The 6,791-nt window shown below is 36.4% G+C and overlaps 1 long non-coding RNA gene across 1 annotated transcript; it reads right to left on the bottom strand.

The window, feature by feature from the left end:
• Window positions 1-761: 761 nt before the first annotated feature.
• Window positions 762-5,379, bottom strand: LOC131574609 (uncharacterized). Its single transcript, XR_009276547.1, has 3 exons — window positions 5,188-5,379; window positions 2,848-2,925; window positions 762-1,270 (listed from the first exon to the last, which is right to left on the bottom strand). It is a non-coding gene; the product is annotated as an uncharacterized LOC131574609 (long non-coding RNA).
• Window positions 5,380-6,791: the final 1,412 nt, after the last annotated feature.

The raw sequence follows: 6,791 nt of genomic DNA, 5'->3' as shown, positions 1-6,791 counted from the left end.
CCAATCACACATTAATCCTTAGATAATCTTTCTCATTCCATTATTATGATATCATGCAATTGTTTTACTTTTGTAGCTTGAATCAGAGCTGGAGGAAAGGCATTTGTTCTCATAAAGCTGCTCATGCTCCTCATTGCTGAGAGGCACAAATGCTTCACAGACACCAACCAGCACAACATTTCTGTCAAACACACCAGCCTTATCTCAGTTTACCAATGGAGAAAACTTGCAGAGAGAAGAGATTAAACACAGATGATCATTTGTGCCAGGGTGGGTAACTGGACCCCAAAAATTCTGACCCTTAGTTGCTCGCTTATCTGGATAAGAGAGCCACATTAGTCTGTTCCAGTTGCAAATGCCAAACTCAGTTTTAAGATGGGTCATTCCTGATTTATTTGAGCAGGTTTATCCCAAGTTACTATGGCTCATTTTCTGCCTTTTTCTTTTTTTTCTTTTTTTTAAATCCATCTGTTGCACTTTCTGTATTAGAGATTTCTACCTTTCATGGAAAAATAGCATGAAGTGAGTTTTTGAAGCTAATACTGATACAGTATCTCAGTGTATTATAAAAAAATGCTGATTTCAGAGTCACAATGAGAATAATACATTCAGAACCTTTACCTTAATAGAAGGAGATAGGGAGTTATTGGTTTTGAAGACACAAAATAAGTTTTCCATTACACGTATTAGGCAATTCACAACATGATACAATACTCAACATGTCTTAGAAAGTTAAAGTCTATATTTTAATATTTTTCAGTAATCTGTGTACATATTAGGTTTATTGGTCTGAATTTCTGATTTTTCCTTGTGTGTACTTGGAAATAGAACCTCATATCTGAAGCTTCTTGGAGGCCCACTTAGAATAAATTAATCAAGTAAAAATTAATGTTGTCAAATATTCCTCACAGGACTTGCATCATAGTAATTGTGATCTTACTTTTAATTATACTAATGTAAATGTGCTCAATTACCCAATAAACATTTTTGTCTTCCCAGCCACATGTGCTGGGAATCCACAAGCTAAAAATCTTGGGTTGATGTTGGATTTCTGCCACCTTCTATTTTCTTGCTTGCAGTAAAGGTTTTTCAGTCTGCTGCAAGCTTTCAGCAATTCAGACTGTGCCCTCAGTGAAAAACTGCACAAGTTCACCCAGCCTGTGAATGAGGTGGCAGCTGGGTGAGCTCATTTTCCCTCCCCGTATCAGAAGGTAAGCATCCATTACATGTTTGCTCTTCAGAACTCACAGAAATAGGGATCAGTAGAGACCTGCCATCAAATAAGGAAACAAAATTAATACTATCCAATATGCAAAAAAAGGAATGTAGCAAGAAAATATGTCTTTGTAGCATTTTTTACAATAGAACAGTATATGCAGATAAGTAATGTTACTGAAGAACTTCTTCATCCACTATGTGGCTGTAGAGCATTACAATTCAAGGAGTGATAAAATATAAATTTCCTCACACTTACTCATTAATACACTTCAACTCAGTTTTGATATGGTTGAATTGATTCCTACTGCAGAATTCAAATAAATGTTCAGGAGTTCTCCTGAGATATTCAATCACATCACTATGCTGCATATAAAAGTGTAACCAGAAATGGCTTCAAAAGTGTATTTTGCTTCCAAGCAAACCTTTTTAGAACTATAGGCAATTGACACTTGTATCCCTTTCAATTTTTATACTGTTAAACTGCTTATCAATTTTTGCTCTTTTCATTTAACTGCTTGAATATTACCTCTGCCTGTTTGTATCAAAAAATAGAAACAGATTATGCTCTTTTACACATGAATTTTCACCCTTCAGTTCCTTCAACTGGAGCTAAAATTTGTTTCCTCATCATTACTCTGCCCTTTTTTAAAAGTTTTATTCCCTTCTCCTAAATATTTACAAAGAAATGTGTTTTAGAGGGATTTTTCTTCATTAAATGTCAACAAAAGATGATGTTTTGACATGGCAAAATAAAACATTTAAATTTTATACCAGTTCCATCAGCTTTTCTGCCTAAATTAAATAATAAATCCACTTTATAAACATGATTAGTGTGATTGTTCTTAATTTTTTTTCAGATGGTTTACAGTTTATTTTTAAAAAAATTTCAGACATAAATAGATACTTCTAAAGGAATCATTTGGGGGACTTCAAGTTATAAGAGTTTCAGAGAAAGGATTTTATTTTTATAATGTATCATTTGCCTCTATGATGCCATTGAAGCAATGAATAATAATTACAAAATCTTTAAGAAATAAGAAAAAACGTTTTTTTCTTTTCTGAATATCATAATATATTTAGCCTCCAGATATACTAAAAAAAATGACATCAAGGCCAACTAATGTTATTAATCAAAGTGACATTTGAATAAATGGCTTTGACTTTATACACAAGGACAATATAGATGATCTGCAGATATTAGTTGTTTATCACACTGCAGAATTTTGTTTAATGCCATTACCTTGCCACTGATTCACTGGATGCAAACTGCTTGTCGTTCCAAGGCTTATTCTAGTGGCAAAATATGGAACAAGAACCTTATGAATATGCAGAGTCTTTCCCCATGGCACTAACTGAGGTCTATTTATGGCTGTGATTTATGAGGCTTGTGAGCACAGCTAGAATTTTAGTTCAACATTAACATTCCTTCTATGCATGACATGACAGTTTATAGTTCACAGCATCTCTGCACTACATTTACTGGTAAATAGAACTTTATTTTTTTTTTATCCATTCATTTAAGATAAAAATCATCTCTCTAAACCTGTAAGCTTAGTTCTCATATAAGGGGGTAAGGGTTAGGGGGAGGGAGAAGCAGAGATCATGGGGAGGGAACTCACTGAAACCTACCCCTGGAATACATACAAAGTTTTCTGATCCCCATCCAGTCAAGGAGTAGGCTCCTGAGTCCAGCTGCAATGGTCCCCTCTGTCAGGAAGGGTGAAAATACAATAACTGAATCCAGGTAAAGTTGTTATTTCTGTGCCTTATGCTTGGTACACCTCTCCAGTCCTCTCCCAGCTGCAACCTTAGCATACATAAGCGGGTTTGCATCTTGGCTGCAGTGACAATTTCTATGAATATCTGCATCACCCAGAGCATGTGGACCTCCTATGACTGATGATTACCACAGCCAGCAGGAGAGTCAGTGTTTGCCCACAGCTGAGGGGGAAGAAAACAGGGACAGGAAACACTGAGCTGCAGCTTTGGGAGTGCCTGCACCAGAAAAGCAGAAAATTTTGATGTCCAGCTGGACAAGGAAGCAGAAGAAACAGGCACATCTTGGAGTAAGGGATCTGTAATTAAACAGCTTTCGGAGTAACCAAGAGAAAGGGCTTTTAAGAAAGGAAAAGTGTTAATCAACAGTAACCATAGGAGAAGGAGAATAAGGCAGGCCATCACATATGTAAAGACTGGAGTTTGATACCTGAACAGGAGTGAGTGCATTAGGCACTTAGTTTGGCCTTTTGGGTTGGGGATTTCAATTCTTCAATGTAGACAAGTATTTTCTACAGCTAGGAATAAGATTTAAGCAGAGAACAGAGAAGATTCTGGGGGCATTCAGATCTCAAGTGGCAGGTTTGGTTCTCCCATTCCTGCTCGGGTGTAAGTTTATTACAAAATACATCTTTAGGAGAAAAGATTATTATTTTTTTCCAGGCTACATTTGTAGGGCCACTGTTATTATTTTTAATCTTAAATTTAATTTTGCACTGATAATTTTTTGAGACTTTTCTCCTCTTCATTAATATTATAATTTCTCTCTTTCTGTGAAACAGCTTTGGAGCTTGTCTTTCAGAATAGTTTCTTTTGAAAATTTTACTCCAAGGACCTCAGGCACTAAACTGTCTGCTTTTCCCACTTTCATCTCAAGGCACATTGTCTAGCTTTCAGGCTTCATTGCAGGCCTTTATTTTACTAAACTTTCGTGGCAAATGGCTTTTTGACTGTAGCATCTGAAGCAGACCTTCCTTGACCCTTTCTTAACTTGTCATTACTGCAAGGCTGTTTGGTCTAAATGCAAGGTACTTGTTGCCTTTTAAAAAGAGTTAGAGGTTGTATCTAGTCCATGTAATTTGAGGACTCACTGCACCTCACAAAAGCCAAAAGCAGAAGTCAGAATGTTCATGAACCTAATCCTCACTTGGTTCTCTTAAAAGTGTTATGAGGGATTTAAAATTAAACACTAATCAAGTGGCCAAGTGACCTCCTCATAGCTGTCTGTTCATAACCACAGCAAGCAGATATGTCCCAGAGAAATAAAATTGTGACTGTCCAGTTGAAATAGTCTGTCCTCTGTAAATAGAAGCAGAGGTAGAATCTCCAGATTTTTTTATACTGTAACAGTCAATAACTTCAATAATTTGGGGCATCCAGACAGACTTCAGAAACTTCACTAAGCCACAGGTTTTTTCATCATAAACTCCCCACCTGCAATGGATTTTACTCACGTCACCCCAAAGGTACTTAAAATTTTGTATAGTACAGCTTTTCAGAGTGGGTGAAGTTAAGAGGCATGAACTAAAGGAAACTTCAAAAACAGTTTGAATGGAAAATCCATGCTTATCTCTGGCAGAATATAGTCATATTTCTACACTTATATTGATGTGCAGCCAATAATATATTCTTCTTAAGGAATCATTACTCACATTAGAAAATTAATAGGAAGTCTAGGTGGAAGAGTGATTTTGAAAATAAAATTGTATTGAGAGGTTAAGAAATCATTGATCATTGATTTCACGCTTGTATAACTGTAAAAACAGAAGAAATTTTATTAAATATAATTTTATGAGTGTGCATAGCAGAAATAAGCTTCCTGCTTAGTCTTAATGGCTTCTGACTCATTACAAGTAAATAATTATTACAGGGAGTGTTAAATGTTGGTTCAAAGAGGCAGAGAGGAGGGCCCCTAATTGTCACTTTCCTTGCTTTTATCCTTAAAATATCAGGTTCTTCCTTACTTATTGTGGATTCATGCAGCTGGAAATCATGACTAGAGCCAGCAAATAACTTGATCCTAACTCATATTTGTAATTGCATCTAAAATTTGTCACATTTATATTTTTTTCTATACTACTTTTCTTTAAATATGGTGTATAAGGGTAATATCAAGGTCTCTGCACAGAGATCTGTTGAAACACAGAATTTTTTATTCTTAGAAAATTAAAACCCCACAATCATAAATTGTACCTTATGATTGTGTAGCTCTGGTCCCATCTGTTTCATGAAAGGGAGAGGCATCTGACCTTCAATTCATTCTCCCTCCTTTTTTTCCTATTTCCCCTTCTTTTTTTCCTCCTTCTCTGGTTTGGCTTGTGCCTAGGGGAGTGCTTGTCGAGAGCTGTCACCTGGTGCTGCCCCCGCTGACACTGAAGTCTTCAAACACAATCAGCTAATGAGAGAGAGTGACACGAGGGGAGGAGAGACGTGTTAACTTAGGGATTTCTTCACAGTGTTTGAGGAGACAAGAGAGTGTGTATGGAGGACTAGAAGAAAAGCCTGAGCACTGTGATGCCCTGCTGCTCCCTTCTCTGCTGCTTTACTCCTAGCACGATGGCCAAAGTGAGTCAGCTCCTGAAGGCATAGTCATAATACCCACAGGCATTACCAGGAAGGAATACTCATTAAAAATAGACATTCCTCAATTAACAGCGTTAAAAGTAATTGATAATAACAGTTTTAGATAAAAAGAAAATAAAAATGTAGCAATGTAACTTCATAGTATGGATAAAGGTTCCCATATTCTCTATTATCAGCCAGGCAAATTAGTATCCAAACAGACGGACCCAAGGGTAGAACTACTCCAGAAGCAATTCTTTATCCTTAAGGAGATAATAAAGATGTACCTTTTCAACAACTATCATTAAATAAGCAATCAGCTGGGATATTCCTTCATTGCAGAAGCGAGCTGCCTTGTGCAACTATCAGTTCTTGAAAGATGCAGCAATTTGTGACTAGCAACAGGGACCAAAGGTTCAGAAGCGTATCCGAGAATATTTTTAGCTTTCACGCTAATAGCTAAATGCTTTGGACAAGTGGAAAGTAAGACAATGTGCCAAGTCAAGTCCTGCAACTGAATCACAGCAGTCTTCATCTGTCAAACAAAAACAAAAACCAAAAAACTAAAAACCAAAAAAAACCCACAAAAAATAAAAAAAACCCAAGAAAGCAATAAGTTAATATACAAAAAAAAAATACTGCAAAGAAGCAGAAAAGTATATTAAAAGGGCAGATGTGCAGATATGGTGGTAAAAATCCTGATGAAAGAACAAGGTTAGATACTCCTCTATCTCAGTACACAACCAGTAGTGGTGAACATGCATGCATATCTTCCTTGAAATAAGGCATCCTGAACTGATGACCATAACTGATAAGAGATATTAAACACAAATTAAAGCAATCATATTGTAATCTATCAGAGAAACAAGCAGGAACTGAAGAATTGGACTGTGCATGGAGGATATTAAGGCAGCACAAAATGACAAGGAATGAAATTATTTGGAAAGCTCAAGGAGGCAGCAGATGCAGAGACACAGCAGCACACAAATAAGTAGTGGCTTGCCAAAAAGAGCAGGATACTGGTGAATGCACCAACTACAGAGAGTTCTGGCACTGTGGAAAAGGAAAAAAACCCAAACCAAACCAAACCAACAAAAACTAAATCCCAGACAAATTTAAATTACACAGACAAAAGAAAACTAGGAAAATATGAATTGCAAGTACACAATCAAGCAAAAATAAAGCTTAAACTTCACAAGTGCCATAGCCTTCAGTTAAACTACCAGTGAATACAT

This window comes from Poecile atricapillus, chromosome 1 (assembly GCF_030490865.1).
Source record: "Poecile atricapillus isolate bPoeAtr1 chromosome 1, bPoeAtr1.hap1, whole genome shotgun sequence".
Lineage (NCBI taxonomy): Eukaryota > Metazoa > Chordata > Aves > Passeriformes > Paridae > Poecile > Poecile atricapillus.
The sequence above is the reverse complement of the archived record's forward strand: the minus strand, read 5'-3'. Positions and strand labels throughout refer to the sequence as shown.